The following is a 20,856-nucleotide window of genomic DNA, read 5'->3' as shown; positions in this document are numbered from 1 at the left end:
CAGTTAGGAATCGGAAGAGAAGGGCTGTTGGAGGGAGAGACCGGAAGAGGGGCGGGCCCTTAGGGAAGGGACCGGCGAGAGGGGCGGGTCCTCAGGGAGAGGGACCGGAAGAGGCAGGCGGGCCCCAGAGGAGGGTCCGGAAGAGGAGGTGAAGGAGGAGGGAGCGACAGGGAGGTACTAGTTGGAGAAGAAGGGCGGGAGGGATGGCTGGTTCTGGAGTTTGCAAACTCTTGTTGCGGTATATGTCAGCCAGCATCGCACCCCTTTGTCTCATTGTCTCAGTGCGGCTTCGGAGCAACAAGAGGACGCTTTGTGGCCATTGTCTATCACTTGCGACTGTATAACCTCGCGGTTTCGGGCAAGTCACCATGCCCTTGGGGGCTTCTCTTTCCCAATACGTGACATAAATGGCTGGGCTTGTCCTCCACCCAGGCTCCTCAAGCTTGTCTCTTTGGAGTGCTGGGGAGCTGGGCCCGGACAAGTTGCCAGATGGTGGTAGTACTTGGAGGGCCTGCCTTTGAGGCCCCACAGAAAGTGTGGTGACCTGTGAACCTGCTTGGGCCTGGGCCTTGCTTTCACACCCATTGTCACTGCCATAGACAACAGGGGTCCAGACACCTGTGTGTCCCAGGCTGGTGTCACAGTCACCCCTTGTCTTCCCTGCACCCTGTACCTTACCTTACAACCATTCCTGACCTGTTCTATGAATACATCAATGCCTTTTCCTTCCTCCTTGCCTTTGCTTAATTTGAAATGCTTTTTTCTCTGTCCACTTGGTAGAGCACTTACTCATCACCTCTTCTTTGAGCAGCGTTAATTGCCTCCTTCTCTCCGGTGCTTTGTTCATGGTTCTTAGTAACACAGTGCAGTGTCTGTCTCTTCCACGAGACCATGTGCTTCCTGTGAGTAAGGATTTGTAGCTTTGACACATCTCCATATGCCCAGCACCAACCTGATACAGTGCCTGGCTCACAGAGGATGTTCCATAGATGCTTATTAAACCAAGTATCTTTTGATATCCCAGGGAGCAGTTTATAGTCTGAGAGGTTACAGGACTTGTCCAGGGTCATGAGGCAGGTAAATTGGCAGAGCCCTATCTCACACCTCCCCTCCAGCCAGTGGGAATCACAGAACCATAGTTCACCTAAATGTCTCTCCCATCCCTGTGCTTTGCACTTGCTACTCCCTACAACTGGAAGGCTTTTCCCTCTACTGTCCATCTGAGAAAATGCTACCAGTTACCAGATGAGGCATCGTCTCTGGAGACACAAACCTGATCCTCCTCGAGCAGGGGTAGATTCCGTCCACTGAGCTTCCACAGCCGCTGTGTGTCTATCAATCACCAGACTCAGTACCCTGGATTGTTACAGTTTCTTTATTCCTCACTCACTATAAGCACCTGGGGGTCTGTGTCTCTCCATTGCTTACTTGGGAGGCAGCTATGCTCACCACTCTATCACCAGAGCGTCAATGCTTACTTTGGGGCTTGGAGCATCGTAATAGGTGCTCAGTGATTATTTGTTCCGTGAACAAAGAGCAGGGACCCAAATCACATCTTTGACTCCAAATCCTACTTCCCCCACCACAGTGCATGGGCCCATTGTGCCCTTCCAAAATCATTGCCATGTTTTTCTCCAGCTCATCTTGGCCACATCGTGCTGTTATTTGTCCTCTGTCCAACTGGCAGGTTCACTGCCTCACTCCCCAGGCAGGCAGGGCCACAGCCACAGCTGTGCAGGGACCTTCCTCTGGAATGGGGTGATGGACTCCTTGGAACAGGTTCACATCCCGTGCTCAGCCTTCCGCTAAATAGAGTTCCTCATCCATCACAGACAGGAGACCAGGGGAGGGCGTGGGCAGGCATGGTCTCCTCCACCTTGTCTGACCTCTTCCTTTTGCCAATGCCCCGGCCTAGGACTGGAGCCAACAGTGGTGATCCACAGTGGGACACCGGTGCCCCTGCCTCTCCTGAGGTCGGTGTCCTTTGGTGCAGCTGTTCCTGCTAATGCCAGATGCCATGTGGCAGGGGCACTCCCACCCTGCCTCTTTCCATTTCGGTTTTCCTGTGTCTCCAGTGCTTTCTCTTTCAGAGCCTCCGATTAACCCTGTTTAGCATTTTCACAGCATTTTTTGGAAGGCCGATTTCCCTGATTAATTCACATTCCAAATTCCAGAGGAGGACCAGTCCTGTTTATCCATAGTCCATAGTCACTTCACCTCTGCTGACCTCAGGCTTCTCAGCTGAGAAATGGGAAGAATGACGCCTTCCTCATAGAGGGCTGTGAGGTTGCAGGAAGGATGGAGCACAGGGCCTGCCATGTTGTTAGTGCCTGATGAGAGTGAAGGCATATCCTTCCCACCTGCAGGGCGAGAACCTGCGAGAAGGCTGCACAGTAGGCCGCAGAGGGTCTCCTCAGCTCTATGGTGGCTCATCTGCCCAGCCAGAGCTGACCTGGCCTGGCTCCGGCTCAGTTACAAGGCAGGCTCAGGGCACAGGTGCGAGGGGAGGGAAGGAAGCCAGGACTGGCAGCCTGAGCTAGGGTAAAGCTTCTGCTACCTCTTACTTACTTATTTATTGCAGTGTTTTTCAGCCTGCGTGACGTGAGCCACCAGTGGGTTTGAGAAATCAATTTACTGAGTTATGATCAGCTTTTAAAGAAATAATCAGAATTGTCAGAGTATGTTGCATGTTATAAGTATTATTTTGTGAAATATTTGTTAGTGTTATGTATATATATAGCTGTGTGTCCTAGGTTGTGATAAAGAATGTATTTCTTACTGTGGATCATGGTCAAAGGGTTTGAAAGCTACTGATCTACTGAAGAGTTACCAGACATCTGACACTGTTCCGAACACCCGATGTATTAACTCATTTAATCCTACAACGCTGTGAGGTTGTTACTGTTACAGCCCCCATCTTATGGATAGAGAAACTGAGACACATAGAGGATAAGTAGCTTGTCCAGGGTCACCCAGATAGTAGGAGGTGGAAGCTTAAAGTTGTACTTTAGATCCCCGAGCAAGGATCTGATTTGACCCTAGGCTGCTGCCGTTTTCCCACCAACCTCTAGGGCCAGCCAGCCGATCTAGGCCACCAGAGGGCAATGTGGGGCTCATACCCTTGCAGCTGGTGGCGGGGCAGGCAGCAGCGATTTTCAGCTGTGGCTGTAAGCGGAGGTGCCCACATGGTGGCAGTGTGGTCTCACAGCCTCCTCCAGGGCAAGCCAGGCCACTAGCTGGGCACAGTCCTGGGATCCCAGCTCCCTCAAGTCTGCAGGGGACAGGGCTGTGGGATGGGTACATTTCAGTGACCATGTGTCTGAGGATTTCACGGCTGGAGGAAGGCACCTTCAAAAAACCCAGAGGGGGGCTTCCCTGGTGGCGCAGTGGTTAAGAATCCACCTGCCAATGCAGGGGACATGGCTTCGAGCCCTGGTCTGGGAAGAACCCACATGCTGCGGAGCAACTAAGCCCGTGTGCCACAACTACTGAGCCTGCGCTGTAGAGCCCGTGAGCCACAACTACTGAGCCCACGTGCCACAACTACTGAGCCCGTGCGCCTAGAGCCCGTGCTCTGCAACAAGAGAAGCCACTGCAGTGAGAAGCCCGCACGCCACAACGAGAGTAGCCCCCGAGCCCCCGCTCTCCGCAACTAGAGAAAGCCCGTGTGCAGCAACGAAGACCCAACGCAGCCAAAAGTAGGTAAATTCATTTAAAATTTTATTTTAAAAAATGTAATTGAGAGTAAATATAAACATGAAAAGTTAAAAAACAACAACAACACAGAATTCCCTGGCGGTCCAGTGGTTAAGACTCTGTGCTTTCACTGCTGAGGGCCCGGGTTTGATCCCTGGTCAGGAAACTAAGATCCCACTAAGCCATGTGGGGGCGGCCATTAAAAAACAAAAACAAGGGCTTCCCTGGTGGCGCAGTGGTTGAGAGTCCGCCTGCCGATGCAGGGGACACGGGTTCGTGTCCTGGTCCGGGAAGATTCCCACATGCCGCGGAGCGGCTGGGCCCGTGAGACATGGCCGCTGAGCCTGCGCGTCCGGAGCCTGTGCTCTGCAACGGGAGAGGCCACAACAGTGAGCGGCCCGTGTACCGCAAAAAAAAAAAAAAAAAAAAAAAAAAACGAGAGAGAGAGATGGTGGGCCACGTGTAAGCTGACAGTGAGTTTCTCTTCAAGAGGTAATGCTCCTAGAGCAGGGGGCCTGTTAGGGACGGGGCCGCATAGCAGGAGGTGAGCGGCGGGCAAGGAGCGAAGCTTCACCTGCCGCTCCCCATCTCCCCCTTCTCCCCACCCCCACCCCCACCCCCGTCCGTGGAAAAACTGTCCTCCACGAAACCGGTCCCTGGTGCCAAAAAGGTTGGAGAGCGCTGTCCCGGAGTATCTTTGTTTTCAGTTCCCATCTTGATAGCAATTGCTGCTTTTTGTGGTTTGTTTTGAAACACTGTTGCAGGACAATTGGAACCATGATTTACCTTGTGCAATTCAAGAAGCTGTTTTCCTGTGTTTCATGTTCCGCCGTGTTTCCAGCAATTGCACAATGTGTTCGCCGTGTTTCCAGCAATTACACAATGTCCCCTCACCCCTTTCTGAACATAAAGACTTGGCACTGGAACAGTGACGTGACCCTCGACTCCTAGATTGGCAGCTGCTCCCTCCTGGGACGGTAGATCCGAGTGTCATGGCTGTGACGTAGGGGGGCATATGCTGTCACCTCCCTGGCCCCCGCCAGTGCCCTCAGTAGACACATGCGGGCCGGGGCACCAGGGCACCGGGGCTCATTCCGGGTCCCGCCCCCTGTTGGGGTGAGGCTCCTCACGTGTCCCCACCTGGTTGGGTCCTGGTGGCTCAGATTCTGCTGGGCAAAGCCTCGCAGCTGCGAGAGGCTGGCGGAGGTATCCACAGAAGGGCCTTTCCTCTTGGCCAAATGCCTTTACCTCCCTCACCCTTCGGAGCTCTCCTGCTCCCATCCTTGAATAGGGGCAGATATGGGGTAGAAAAATGAGCCCTGGTCCAGAACTGGAACTATATACTTCCTCACTAGCTCTGCCCCTAACCCACTGAGTGCCCTTGAGCACATCTGTCCACCCTTCTTGCATTGTTCCTTAGCTGTATGAGGCTCCAACAGTGCTTACTCTGCAGAAGGATTAAGAACTTTCGTAATAATGAAATCACGGCCAGCACATCTGTGGTCCTGAACACATGCCTCCCGAATGTTCTAGCACTTTTCCCATTTCAACTCATCGTATCCTCACAGTAAGCAAAATACTGTCATTAGTCACATTTTACAGCAAAATACTGTTGCACTTGCATTTTACATTTTACCTGAGAGAAGCTGAGGTCATGAAAGGATAAATAACTTACCCTAGATCATGAATCAAGCAGGTGGCAGGGCCGAGACTCACCCAGGCAGACTGGCCCCAGGAGGTGTATGTATGCTTAACAACTTAGCTCTACTATGTCTTTCATATTATCTTTAAATAAAAATTAATGTGTAAATACTCTTTGAAAAGGTTACCCTTTAATGTAAATATTTGGTCTTTTTTTTTTTTTTTTTTTTGGCCACACCACGTGGCCTGCGGGATCTTAGTTCTCCGACCAGGGATCAAACCTGGACCCCAGGCAGTCCAGGCAGAGAATGCCGAGTCCTAACCACTGGACCGCCAGGGAATTCCCTGTAAATATTTGGTCTTATTATAGGCTTCACCTGGTGGTGCAAATCTCAGACTTGTGCTGGGAAGACATGTCTCAGGTGTGTTGGCATTAGATTGGTGGAGCCCAGATTGGTGAACACATGGGCTTTGGAGTCAGATGGACCTGGATCGGCATCTTGGCTCTGCCACTCACATGCAGTATGATGTAACCCATCTAAGGCTTGGTCTTCTCATCTGTAAAATGGGGCTTGCAGTATGTACCTCAGATGTCGTTTATAAATGTGCAAATCAAGTTTGAGAAAAGCGACTTACCAAGGGCACATGGCTAGTTAGAGGCAAGGGCAGGCCCATCTCAGATCATCTGACCACAGGTCCTAAGTTTTTCCCACTGACCTACAAGGATGTGGTGGGGCTAGGTCTGATGTTAAGTGTATTTGTCTTTAGTTTGTGAAAGTGTCACTGCCAAAAGTTACAGTGAAGTCCAGTGAATAAAAGTGACTTAGTTTCCTGAGCCTTTGCTTCTTTATGTATCATTGGACTTATAATAATACTTACCAATATCCTAGGGTTATTGTGAAGAATTAAATGGGGTAGTGCAAGTAAAGAGCTCATAGTAAGCGCTCTTAGATTTCAGTCTTGAAATTTATTGAGGCTTGCTTTATGGCCCACCCTGCAGTGTGTCTGTGAATGTACCATGGGCACTTGAAAAGAATAGCTATTCTATAGTTGCTCTGTGGCATGTTCTCTAAATGTCAGTGAGGTCAAGGTGGTTGACAGATGTTGTTTAGATTCTCTGTGTCTTTATTGATTTTTCAGTCTAGCTATCCTATCAGTTGTTGAGAGAGGGCTGTTAAAATCCAGTATGACTGTGAATTTATTTCTCCCTTTAAGTCTGTCTGCTTTTAACTTTCCTTTTAAGTCTGTCCATTTTTGCTTCATCTATTTTGAAGCTTTGTTATTAGGCTCCTACACCTTCATGATTGTTTATCTTCCTAATGTATTGACCATGTTTTCATCTTGAAATGTCTCTCTTTAACTCTGGCAATACTCTTTTGTCTTGAAGTTTACTTTATCTGCTATTTATAGAACCATTCCAACTTTCTTGTGATTGCTGTTTGTCTGATATATCTTTTTCAATCTTTTTACTGTCAGCCTACCTGTGATTATATATATAAGTGCATCTCTTATAGACAGCATATAGTTGGGTCTGGCGTTTTTACACATCTTGACAATCTCCACCTTTTAAATGGAATGTTTAGTTTGCTTACAATTAACATAATTATTGATATGTTTTGATTTAGGTCAACTATTAGTTTTCAAGTATTTGCGTTTTCTGTTTGTTCTGTGTGTCTTTTGTTCTTCTGGTCTTCCTTTCCACAGTTTGTTTGCGTTAATTGAATATGTATTTTTAGAATTCCATTTTAATTTATCCATTGGTTTTTTTAGCTATACCTCTTTGCATGATATTTAGCAGCTACTCTAGGGATTATAGTGTACATCCTCAATTTTCCATAGTTAATATTGTACACATAAAATAATGTAAGAACCTTGCAACTAGATTGGCCCATTTACCATCCTTTCCTGTCTTTTATGCTGTTTTCTCATATGTGCTACATCTACAGGCTAAGAACCCTATAATATAATATTGATGTTTTTGCTTTAAACTGTCATATATATATTTTAAAGAAATTATGATGAAAATACAATCTTTAATATTTACCCATATATTTGCCCTTTCCGGTGCTCTTCAGTTCTTGAAGAGACCCAGGTTTTCATCTGATATCATTTCCTTTCAGCCTGAATAACTTATTTTAGCCTTTGTTATAGTTTATATATGCTGGAAATCAGTTCTCTGCATTTTAGTTGATCTAAAAATGTCTTTATTTGCTTTAATTCTTGAAGAATAATTAATTAGATATGGCACTATGAGTGATAGGGTTTTTTTTTTCCATTTGTGTTAGCAATTTAAAGGCATCCTTTCACTGTCTTCTGGTTTCCATTGTTTCCAATGAGATGTATGCAGTTATCTGTTTTGTCGTTACATGTGTGCAAAGTGTTGTTTTTCTCTAAGTTACTTTCAAGATTTTTTTTTCCCCTATCTTTGGTTTTCAGATTTTATATGATGTGCTAGGGTGTGATTCTCTTTGTATTTATCTTGCTTGGGGATCACTGAGACTCTGGACTCTAAATTTATGTCTTTGGCCACATTTGGGAAAATTCAAAAATTTTTTTCCTGTTCCATTACTCTTATCTCTTCTTTTGAAACTCCAATTACACATATATTAGAGCTCTTCATATTGTCTCATAGATCACTTAGGCTCTTTGATTTTCCAATTCTTTTATTCTGTGTTCTTCAGATTGAATGCTTTCTACTGAGCTCTCTTGAAATTCATTGATACCTTCCTGTGTCATCTCCAATATGCTGTTAAACCCATCTAGTGAACTTTTTTTCCCATTTAGTGAACTTTTAATTTCAGATATTGCACTTTTTCAGTTCTAGAATTTCCATTTGGTTCTTTTTTATAGTTTCTATTTCTCTATTGAGATTTTCGATTCATTTATTCATTATGTGCATATCCTCCTTTATGCCTTTTTGGATATTTATAATAGCTGCTTTAAAATTTGGTCCCTGGGTGGTAGTGTGCCTGCCTCTGCCTTAAAAGGTTGGAGAATACCATCCCTTTCCCTCTAGCTGGAATGTGATGTGTTGGCTGGAACTGGAGTAACTATTTTGGATCACAGAGTTGAAAATGGCAGAGGAATAAGGTAGAAGTTTGAGTCCCTGACCCTGTGGAGCCGCATACCCGCCTCAGACCGCTTGTGCCCAGACTGGTCCATGGGAGAGGACTAAACATATCTCGTATAAGTCACTAGTATTTTGGGCATTGTCACAGCAGCCATATTTCACAGAACCTACAAGACCATCAAATACAAGTTGCACTGTTATTTTCCGTGTCACTAAGAAATAAAAACACTGCTGTGCTAGTTATTGAGCTCTTGTTTCTCAGCCCCAGGTCCACTCTTCTATATTCCGCTTTACGATAACAGGGCTAGAAATCTGTGAACTGCACTTGGCCTCTGCCTGCTGGCTAGGTTCTGCCAATAAGGGTCATTCGAAGGAGACCAGTAGGCAGGAGGAAGGAGAAGGGCCTTGCTCCTTCCTGTTTGCTTCCTATTTGTTCTTACGACTGTCCAGAAGCAAGGGCTCCTCAACCGGGCAGCAGCTGTTGATTCCACCCTCCAGAACCAGATTCATCATACCCCTCAAGAGGTACCAGCACCAGCAAAGCAATGCCTCCTCTGCAAAGTCTGGGTCCCAGCCACTCTCAACATTCCGCACCATCCTAGGGGTGCTGCTGGATTTTGCATTTATTATCTCTGAGTTATCTCAGCATCCCCTGTGCCTTTTAAGTCCTCCAATACCTGTATAACAAATTCTTTACGTTAAATTTCCTCGTTTGAAATATGTCGTGTGGCTTCTGTTTTTCTGATGGAACTTAGGATAACAAAAACTGTCAATGATTACACTATGACACAATTTTTTTATCACAATTTTTATTTTATGCTTATTGAAAGAGCTTTTTAAATTTATTTAGTAAAATTTAATAGCTATGCCTTGTGCATATATAAACAAGACAATACAAGTGAATTCATCTATGTGTTCATCTTCCAGGTTGGTGAATGCGTGGAAATGCTGGGAGATTGGGGTGCTCAGAGAGAGCATGGAAGCTCCACATCCTCCCCACATACCTTGTCCTTTGTTTCTCTCCATCTGGCTGTTCATCTGTATCCTTTATCACATCCTTTAAAAACCGGTAAATGGGGCTTCCCTGGTGGCGCAGTGGTTGGGAGAGTCTGCCTGCTAATACAGGGGACACAGGTTTGAGCGCTGGTCTGGGAGGATCCCACATGCCGTGGAGCAACTGGGACCGTGAGCCACAGGTACTGAGCCTGCGCGTCTGGAGCCTGTGCTCCACAGCAAGAGAGGCCGCGATAGTGGGAGGCCCACGCACCGCGATGAAGAGTGGCCCCCGGTTGCCACAACTAGAGGGGGCCCTCGCGCAGAAACGAAGACCCAACACACAGCAAAAATAAATTAAAAAACAAACGAACAAAAAAAACCCTGGTAAGTGTAAGTCACAGTTTTCCTGAGATCTGTGAGCCACTCTAGCAAATTAATCAAATCTGAGGAGAAGTCCTGGGGACTCTGATTGACAGCCAATTGGTCAGAAGCACAGGTGATAGCCTGGCCTTGTGCTTGGCCTCTAAAGTGGGGCGGGAGCAGTCTTGCGGGACTGAGCCTTCAACCCGTGAGATCTGACGCCGTCTCCAGGCAGATAGTGTCAGAATTGGGTTAAATTGTAGGACACCACCTGGGGTCGTGGAGGATTGCTTGGTGGGGTGAAGGGTTCGGTGTGAGTAGTAAAGAAGACACGCAGGAGGAAAAGAAGTTGGCTTGTTTGGTTCTTAATACAGACACCTTTTCACTCTTCTCTCTTAGGAAATTCCCAGGGTTTTGGGCACTCTGTGCTAGAAACAGGGATGAAGACCAATATCTATATATTTTTATTATAAATCACAACCTCACAGGTGGGAATAGAGGGGAGTGGACCAGGACATGATCCCTCAACACTTCTCCTCTCTATGTCCTGAGGACTTATTGCTTGTCTAATGTCTATCTTCTCTACTGGACTGGAAGCTCCAGGAGGAAAGAGATTCTGATTCTCTTATTCTCCATTTTAGCCTCCAGATGCCCAGCACAGACGCTTTACTGTTACTGTTCTGTACACAGAAACTGGTGTGACATCACTTCCACCATGTTCTTTTGCTCAAAGCAGTCCCAGAGGCCACGCTAATTCAAGGGGAGGTGACACAGACCTCACTTTTTTCTTTTTTTTTTTGGCCGCATCGCATGTCTTGTGGGGTCTTACTTCCCTGACCAGGGATTGAACTGGGGTGCAGCAGTGAAAGCGCCAAGCTCTAACCAATGGACCGCCAGTCCCCCGGACCTCATATCTTGATAGGAGTTTTGTAGAATTTTTGGTCATCTTTATTCTACCACGGTGTCTCACAGCGGAGGCTGCTGGGCACCTCTTCTCCTGACAGACTGACTTATTTAAAACTTAAACATGGCTGGTGTTAAGGGGCTCATCTCATGCGTTTTTGTAGTTGCTTTACTTCTAAACTGCAGTGGTGGATTATGGCACACTGAATATTTTGATACTGCCTGGCCATTTTTTTTTTTTTTCTGTTGGTGGGACTCTTTGCATCCAATTAATTTACATGATTTGGAATGCCTTGAGAGACTGGTCTGAGATGGAATATCTCAAAAAGAATGAAAAAGCAGGTGACAGACTTTTGAAAGATTTTGTAGTTGGCCTCTAAGCTTGAGGCTTTCTCCAGAAGGGTGGGCAAATCCGTCTTATTCATGCAGAATTGAGAGAGGAGTGAGACAGTCTGTGGTCCTTTCTTCCCTGCTTAAATACATCTGTTGCATGCTAGTTTTTATTTCAGGGTTGATGGATCGGTTTTATGATGTCCTTGGATTAAATACTTGGGCGAAAGCACCTCATATATTTGTCCATCAACTTCACTTTGTAGCAGATTTACATTCCGTCTGGGATGCCGGATTGACTTCAATGCTTTTTTAAAGCCTACAGCCTAACAAAAATCTTTCCCCAGTCAGCATTTTTACCCTATTTAAAAATATAAGTGTTTGCAGTGAAATGATGCAGGCTCTGGTTGCTTTTCTAGGGAAGAATCTAACTTGGCTTTTGGGGATGATGTTGTAATTGGTCAGAGAACTGAGGATCCTGATTGAGGCTGAAGCCTCATCAGGGCTGGTACTCTAGACTCCAGAGCTTTCCTCTTCTCATCTTGAGTCATCCCACCCTACCTGTATCACAAGACATCTGGTCTGGTGGAGTGGATTAATACTCTTTTTGAGGGTACCTTTTGTGGAATCAGCATCTCAACGCTTCTCTGCCTTCCTGTGGGAACCACACACTTTCTTAGGTTTGGCAATTGCTTGGTCTCTTAATTTCTTGTAACCCAGTGTTCACATGAAGGAAATTCATAGGGATGGTGGTGAGGAGATGGTTGCTTTAATGGTTTAATATTTAGAGGATGGCTCAGAGGAGGTGGATTTTCAAAACACCACACCACTGACTTGCTGTGTCATCGTTTTCAGCCTCAGGTTCCTCATCTGTAAAATGGGGAGAGTAATATCTAGTACCTCTTAGGGTTGTGGTGATAATTCATGTAGGCAAGATATTTCATGCATGTATTAGTTATCTATTGCTGTGTAACAAATAACCCCCCAAATTCAGCAGCTCGAAACAACAAATTTATCTCGAAGTTTCTGTGGATCATGAATCAGGGAGCTGCTTTGCTGGGTGGCTCTGGCTCAGGGTTTCTCATGAGGCTGTGTGTGAGGTGGTGACCAGAGCTGCAGTTATTCAAAGGCTGGACTGGAATACAATCTCCTTCCAGGCTCACTCCCGTGGCTGGTGGCAGGGCTTAGTTCCTTGCCATGTGGGCCTCTCCATACTGGATGTCTTTTCAAATTCAACATGACAGGTGGCCTCCCCCAGAGTGAGGGACTCCAGAGAGAGAGAGAGGGAAAGCACAGCCTCTTGATAGAGGAATGCCACAGTCTTTTTTATACCCTAATCTTGAAAATGACATCCTGTCACTTCTGCCGTATTTTATTTGCTAGAAGTGAATCACTAAGTCCAACCCACACCTAACAGGAGGGGGATTAAGCTCCACCTCTTTGTGGGAGAGGTATCCAAGAATTTGTGGACATATCTTTAAAACCACCACAGCACAGTTCTGGGCACGTAGTAGATACTCAATCAATGATTAGATGTTACGATGAGCTTAGCAGACAAATTCACATCTTGGTGAGTTGATTTCCAGGCAGACTTTAGGGACACCCCACTTTTATCAAGCAAGAGGAATTTGGGGCTCATATTAACCCTGAGATGACATTCATTTTCTTGTCACTTGGGAGGGAAAACTCTTCCGGAGATCTCTGTTGTACTGGGTCTGTCAGTCCAAAGAGTCTAGGAGAGGAACACACACTACTTAAAAAATTCACTTCTCAGAATCAAGCACATTTTCTCCCCTGACACTCAGTGCAGTGTCTCCCCAACTGGGGCCAACGGACGATGCCACGGGGACCACCTGAACCAAGGGGGCAGAGCGTACCCTCTGGGAAGGGCTCCCAGGCCCTCTTGCCCCCAGTGACTTTACATTCCAAAAACAGATGATTTTTAAAAATAAAGGAATTTATTTCACCATAGAGCATAAACCCAAATTCAGGCAAAAGAGGAAAAAGGAAAAAAAAAAAGACCCCTACAAACCTAATACTACCACATTTTATGATATTCTCTTTTCAGTTTCCCTTGTATATGATTTTCCATTTTTATATAGTTATAAGCAGTTGCAACTACAATTTTATATCCTGACTGTTTTCACTTAACTGTCACACATGTATTTGTATTATACAGTCCTTTACCACTTTTTAGAGTTCTTGAGGGCTGTATAATATTCACTGGCTGAATGTACCATAGTTTACTTAACTATTCTCCATTTTTCTCATTTATTTCAATCAGTTCTTAATATAATAGATATTTGCTTATTTATTATTTTTATGTGTGTTGTATTCTGCCATAATTATTTTACCTTTTAATTTTTACCATTTTTAAAAAAATAGACACATTAGTCATTAATTTGGTACAGGCTAGATGGTGTACCTAGAAATATTAAAACTTTTCTCCTGGGGAATTACTCTGTTGCTTCTAAACTTGGAAAGCCCTTTCTTTTTTTTTTTTTCTAACACCCCCTCTTCACCTCCAGTTTCTATATAGCTTTGAAAAATTCACCTGGAATTAATGTTGACGTATAGTATGAAATAGGGGTCTAAAATGAGATTATTTTCTTTCCCACAATTACTAACCCATTGGTCCAACATCACTTATTGCACGGTCCTGTACAATCTTTCCTACTGGTTTGTGATTCCCTTTTTTAAACTTTAAAATTTTTTTACATCACTCTTTTTTTAAAAAATTAATTTATTTATGTATTTATTTTTGGCTGTGTTGGATCTTCGTTGCTGCGTGCGGGCTTTCTCTAGTTGCGGTGAGTGGGGGCTACTCTTTGTTGCAGTGCACGGGCTTCTCATTGCGGTGGCTTCTCTTGTTGTGGAGCAAGAGCTCTAGGCACGCAGGCTTCAGTAGCTGTGGGACGTGGGCTCAGTAGTCGTGGCTCCCAGGCTGTAGAGCACAGGCTCAGTTGTTGTGGTGCACAGGCTTAGTTGCTCCACGGCATGTGGGATCTTCCCGGACCAGGGCTCAAACCCGCGTCTCCTGCACTGGCAGGCAATTCTTAACCACTGCGCCACCAGGGCAGTCCTGTGATTCCCTTTTAAAATCACCTCCATCTTACTTAGAATAGGTTCTACTTCTGGCCTATTGTTTCACTGATTTGTCTGTTTTGCATGAGTAGCTTTATAATATTGAAAAAAGAAGGAATGAATGAAGTCAAGCCTTGGCTAGAAGAAGAACTTGTTCTGGCTGGAAACAGCTAGATCTGCTAGAAGGCTGTCCTGACTTGACAAGAAAAGGAACTGAGGCAATGAAGTAGGAAATGTGAGTTCATACAACACAGTGGGGAGACAGCAGACACCAAAGATGGCATGTGTAAGGCCACCGCAGGGGGCCAGGATTTACGAAAGAGGCCGGGGGTGGGGCAGTTGCTAGAAGGGAAGCTCTAGACAGGACAGGACTCCAGCAAATGCAGCAGCGGTCTTCACAGGAAAAGTAGTTCTTTGTTTGACGCCAACTATTCATTTGCAGGAAGAATACCAGGGAATGTGTATCTCTCATCAGCTGGGCAAGAGCTGAGTCATGTCTTATTAAGCACAATAAGGCTGGTGATATGTTAATGGAAGTAACAATCTGGCACATGACGGGGAAAGCAGCAGATGTCACGTGGTTAGGCGTCAGTAAACTATTTGTTACAGCACCTCGAAAGTTTATTGGAACCAGGGGGTCAGCCAGCCTTCAGTAACTGGGTAGGTGAGATGTGTGTAACAGGGTTTGATATTATGGGTATGGTCCTAATTAAGAGATTTATTTATTTTTAAAATTTTATTTATTTTAATTTTGGCTGTGTTGGGTGTTCGTTGCTGCACGCGGGCTTTCTCTGAGCCGAAGAGCCACAAGTACTGAAGCCCGTGCGCCTGGAGCCCGTGCTCCGCAACAAGAGAAGCCACTGCAATGAGAAGCCCGCACACCGCAACAAAAAGTAGCCCGCACTCGCTGCAACGAGAGAAATGCCCGCAGCAAGGAAGAGCCAACACACAGCTCAAAAAAAAAAGGACCAGTGAGAAAGCAATCACCTGTGATCCTGGGCTTTGAAAAACCACCATGATTATTTTATGTACAACTGCTTTCCCATGGCTTACTCATCAGTGGGACTAAAAAGTCAGATGGGAGAGTAAGAAGGGACAGATTGCTGGTGAGGAAGGACAATAAAAGAGCCAGAACAACTCAGGGAACCAGAAACTAAATTCATCACTGTTATCTTACAACTGCATTTATAAATGGTTCCTTATACATGCTGAGCCGGGCTCCGTACGGAACAGTGGCGTGAATCACCTCCGAAAGAATCCCCCACTGAAAGACAGCACAGTGACAATTTTACAAAACTTGATTGGGCAGGGCAGAGGCGAGGCGCTGTGCAGGATGCCAGAGGAAAGGGGAGTAGGATGAAAGAGAAGAGAACACAGGTGGAAGGCAAGTGAGGGAGGGCAGTCCTGGGGAGACAGCAGCTTGCGAGAGACCTGATTAGATAAGACAGCCCTGCAGGGAGCTGTCCTATCTCGGCCTGACAACAGCCCGAGGGCCTAGGACAACCCGGCTGCCTCACTGGGATTCTGAAAGCAGAGATGGGGGCGGGGAGAGGCAGTGTGGTGAAGCCGGACAGGCTTTAGGGCTACCCGGATGGGGACTCCTGGCTGGGACCCTTGTAGCAGCAAAAATAGAAATGAGAGTTTTCTTTTCTGATAAACAGAGAAAACAAGGGAACAATGAACAGGCTAGGGAAGCAACTTAAACAGGCCTGAAAGAGTTAAGCAATCTTGGTTATTTTTTAGCTGTTAGACTAAGAAACACTTGTAGCTAGACTTGTCCTTCGCAAAGCTAATTACTCCGTATGAATTACACTCCACGCCTGGCATTCTTGTCCCTCTACTCTTCCTTGTAACATTCTTCATTTCAGAAAGGTCACGGGCAGATAACCTCAGGGACACCAGACCCGGTTGCTGAGCCGCCTGACGCCAGCTTTGGCTGTAAATTTGCAGAAAAAAAGAAAGAAATGCAAAACCTTAATTACTTTGAGCCTTATCACCTGCCTCAGACCACGAGTCCCAGCGCTACAGCCTTGCCCTATTCCCCAGAGAAGGGGGGCACAGTTCTGGAGGCACTAGCCTGCTGTGTTTTCCCCTTTGCCTGGCAAAGAATTAAAGCGATCTTTCTTTTTCTTCCATAAACTCTGTCTCTGTATTTCTGTTCGGCACTGGTGCAGAGAGCCAAGGTGGTTTTTTTGGCAACAAAATTTGGGGGCTCATCCAGGATATGCTCGCGGGCAGGCAGCCCCGCAGGGCCCCTTGGCCTGATTGGATGCTCGGGGATCTCTCTCCATGCCAGCCTGCCAGCCTCCTTCAGGAGAGCAGACGGCCGGGGGTTTCTCTGAGGCCAGATCGCCAGGGACTCCCTGCTGCAGGGCCGTGTCCCACCTCACCCGATCCGCCGGCAAGGCTGCAGATCTCCAAAGCTGTGGCGGAGAACAGGGGACGTTGCCCTAGCAGCTGCAGAGGCTTTTTTTTTTTTTTTTTTGGCCTTAAGGACACCTTCTCTTCCCTTCCCCGCTACCGCCAGCCCGGACTTCTACTCCGAGAAGACTTTGATCCTCTCGGAGGATCAGGAAGATTCTCGCAATTTTGTTATGTCGCGACACACCCGCCAGCACTTTGGTAAGTGCCCCAGGGCGCACAACTGAGGCCTTTTGACTCTGTGCATGTGGGGAACTTTGGTTCCAATTTGGGGAATTCTCGCTGTGAAGGGAAATTCTGTTTGTAAGGCACCGTTTTGGACAAACGTCACGTGGAAGTCACGTTTGGGGCATTTTGCCGTTTGGCTTTTGATTTCTGGGCATCTCTTTGCCATCCTTTTGGGGTGTCCCTTTGCTCTTTGTTTCACTTTGTGACTTCCCGCTGGCGAGGTTTTGGTTTGGTTTGTTTACTTTGGTTTGAGCGCACAGACATCTGTTACTAACTTTTTGAGCTAAAATGGGAAGCGCTTCCTCTAAGGTTCCACACCCACCTGGGAACACTTGGAGAAAAGTTTAAATGACTGGTCGACCTATAGCTATGATCCAATGGGGGAAAAAAAATGGGTCTCTTATAATTAGATCTTTATTGCCACAGGGTGGGGAAAATGGACTGAGGTTCCCTTATGTTCAGGACTTTTTCCCTTTATTATAATCCTGCTCTAGGAGGCTCCACAATCAAAAGCCTGAGGGATCAAAAAAAATCTCTCCTAACGTTCTAAATGATCCCCTTCCAACTCAACCAGCTCTCAGGAGGGAACGAAGCTTCCCCAGCTCCTCCAAGTTCCCTCACTCCTCCAGAATCTTCTCATCAAACTAAGACCCCACCTCCCCAGAGAGACAAGCCCTGCTAGGACATTTAATCAGCCAGTCTGCCCCTGTTATTAGGGTCAATTTGAGCACTATTTGGTCTATATTTTAGCTATGAAACTATGACTACAGAAAGAGAAAGATGATTTCTGACAGTTTGGCCACAATATTCTTTAGACTCCAGAGAAAATTGGTTAAAATAAACTTTTTTTGAAATTGCAAAACCAGTTCTTTTTGCATGTGCAATGAGAAAAAGCTAGCTTGTTGAAATTTTTTTTTTTTTTCAGAATCCTGACCCTGAGAGAACACAAATATGCCTAGGAGAAAGCTTGAAGTGAATTCTTATCATGTCCTTGAGATACAAACACAGCCCAGTTTGCCTGAGACTTCAGCTTTGGGTTAATTAGTAGAACTTCAAGCGAGGGGAAAGAAAGGGGCAGAGACATTTTAAGCCCCAAGTGGAAAACTAAGAGATCTGTGTTTGTCTTGATACATGTGTATATCTCAGTATGTGTCTTTGTCTTTGGATAATACTGCTGACGTTAATTTGTAAATGAGCTCGATTTCATTGACTTAAAAGAAAAGTAAGTGCTTACAAATCAAACAGTTCTAAATACAAGAGAAATTAAGCTAACCGAATTCTAGATTCTCGTGAACTGGGAAATATTCAGTATTTAATTAATACCTGGTGTTAATGTTTCTTGATCCAATTAATATAGACATGTCTTTAGAGTCATCAAGTATAATAGTTTTATAGTGCCTAGGTTTAATATGAACTAAATAAGATCCTATTATATCTGTTGCAAATTTGTCAGCAATGAAAGTAACTTGATGTGAAGAAATTTTTAAGACAAGAAAACACAAATGAGGTAAGAGCTCTGGGTAAACTTTTTAGGAATAAGTATGTTTTAGGAATGTCAACTTAAGAATAATCCTTCCAGATGCTCGACAACTTGAAAATTTAGAATTGTGCTAAATTAAGTTAAATGATGGAAGTTTATTGAATAACTAGGCCATTTCCAAATAAAATAAGATACTAAAACATCCCAAGGAGAGATATTAAACTAATTAGGTTCATTGGGTATGTTAAATTACACGGGAAGTATTGTCAAATGAGTAATAAATCTTCTTAGGTTATATTGTACGGTAAATGTTACTAATATAGATACTCTAGAAATTATATGGGATTCCTAAAGTTCTGATATGTCCTGGTAAAATGTTATCAGTCATAAATCCAGTTATTATCTTAAGGTGTTGTATGTCACAGCAGTAGCCAAGTTACTTTGTCAAATTACATTACATTGTAATCAGATTTTCAATGTGTCTTCTTAAGTCTTTTATCATTATAGACAGTTATGGTTTTATTCTGATGCCTTTGCAAAAACACTTCCTCTTCAAGAAGATTTATAGAAAGGACTTTTGATAAATACAAGTTTCTGACTTGTACTGAACTGGGTAAGAAATTGGAGAATTCTAGAAAAAACCTGATGGCTTCATAAAAAGTTAACAAAAGAACAAAATGAACCGGTGAATATGGTTATAATTTTATGGTTTCTATCTGAAAAATTACTGGTTTGAATCTATGTTTTCCAGGTGTGAGGAAAACCTTCCCATCAAGCAAATTATGGCTTACAGTAATTTGGTAAATTATACTTTTATAAGCAGAATTGAAACATTTATCTTTTCTCTCTGCCTGCTCCCTCCAGAGATTGGAAACTCTTAGGTTCCCAACAGCTTTATCAGATAAATTAGGAAGGCTACATCACTAACAGGTACAGAAATCTCAAGTTATTTTGGGGACCTTGAAAAGGAAGGAATTCACCTAGATCTGGTAAGCGAAATCTGTGACAGGCCCTTGGTGTGACTTTCCTGGTCCTGAGAGGTCTTTTAAAAGTTCAGTCTGAGACTCCTTATAAAAATTTCAGTGAGCAAAAAGACTGTATGATCGATTACAATTATATAAACCATCAGGCCATGTTAATTGAGAGTAGACTGAAATTTGATTCTCTCTCTCTGTTAAGAGAAAAAAATGTTCTTGGAATGCTGCTTTTAATAACAGACTATGTAAATTTCTTTGCCTTTAAGTGATTTGTATTTGCTTTTAAAATCTTTCGTTACTTTGGTAAAGTAAATAAGTATTATTTCACAATGATCTATGAAGATTTTGGCACATGTAGATAAAGTTCATCCTGCTTCTACAAAAATTAACCCCCCATTGTCAGACTTTTGCTATCCTGATGTCTTTGTAACATGGCGATGGTCTACTCCTAAGTCAGAGAATTTAAAATGAGTTAAAAATTGCTGTAAATCAGAGTCAGGGCTATGGAAAATCCAAGACGGCTGCTTGGCTTTTTCCAGCTCCATGACAAACCTCATTTTTATGTGATGGGTTAAAGCCTTCCCTGGCTGCAGGGTTAATGCCCTCACAATGGAAACAAAAAAATTATGCTTCAATGAAGATTAAATTCTAGTTTTGTTAATTAAGGTCTGTGTTTACCAAGACTCACTTTCTGATAGTTCCTTGCTGTTATGTTATACTGCTAAGAAGTGTGATAGAATTGTTAAAGGACACTCTAAGTTTGTTTCTAAAGCTTATCTCAGTAATCTATCTTTGGATGAAGATCAGATGCCCCAGACCTATAACCAGGGGATTATGCATATTGGAAAAGACATAATTTTTTTTTTTTTTTTTTGCGGTATGTGGGCCTGTCACTGCTGTGGCCTCTCCCGTTGCGGAGCACAGGCTCCAGACGCGCAGGCCCAGTGGCCATGGCTCACGGGCTCAGACGCTCCGCGGCATGCGGGATCCTCCCAGACGAGGGCACGAACCCATGTCCCCTGCATCGGCAGGTGGACTCTCAACCACTACGCCACCAGGGAAGCCCTGGAAAAGACATAATTTAAAGGACTATCTCCAACCTGGATGGAAGGACCCTTATCAGGTAGTCTTAACTAGCTCATTCACAGTGTAACTAAAGGGAATTAACTCTTGGATTAATTTTCACTCACAAAGTACCCCTGTACTGGACTGACCTTTAGAGAGGATGCCTGATCTCAAAATCACCTTAAAACAATGCTCAAACGAGGAAACTGTACTCACACCAGGATGAAAAGATGACAATCGGAGTAGACAGACCAGGGCTTCCCTGGTGGCCCAGTGGTTGAGAGTCCGCCTGCCGATGCAGGGGACGTGGGTTCCTGCCCCGGTCCGGGAGGATCCCACATGCGTGCGGAGAGGCTGGGCCTGTGCGTCCAGAGCCTGTGCTCCACAACGGGAGAGGCCGCAACAGTGAGAGGCCCGCATACCGCAAAAAACAAAACAAAACAAAAAAACGATGATATATAGTTCCATATGAGATTAATGATTGAAATAGTGTGACTCTAGATATGGGAAGAAGCTACAAGAGGGAATATTGTCCTGGACCATAAGAGACTATGAAGACAGGTGGTCCAGAGACTTTGGGATGCTAGTAAAGGCCTAGTCCCGTG

At 44.8% G+C, this 20,856-nt stretch overlaps 1 long non-coding RNA gene across 1 annotated transcript; it reads left to right on the top strand.

The window, feature by feature from the left end:
• Nucleotides 1-138: 138 nt before the first annotated feature.
• LOC132598003 (uncharacterized) lies at nucleotides 139-20,035 on the top strand. The gene is made up of 4 exons (XR_009565603.1): nucleotides 139-174; nucleotides 9,335-9,447; nucleotides 16,087-16,702; nucleotides 17,655-20,035. It is a non-coding gene; the product is annotated as an uncharacterized lncRNA (long non-coding RNA).
• Nucleotides 20,036-20,856: the final 821 nt, after the last annotated feature.

This window comes from Globicephala melas, chromosome 10 (assembly GCF_963455315.2).
Source record: "Globicephala melas chromosome 10, mGloMel1.2, whole genome shotgun sequence".
In the NCBI taxonomy this organism is placed as follows: domain Eukaryota; kingdom Metazoa; phylum Chordata; class Mammalia; order Artiodactyla; family Delphinidae; genus Globicephala; species Globicephala melas.
The sequence above is the reverse complement of the archived record's forward strand: the minus strand, read 5'-3'. Positions and strand labels throughout refer to the sequence as shown.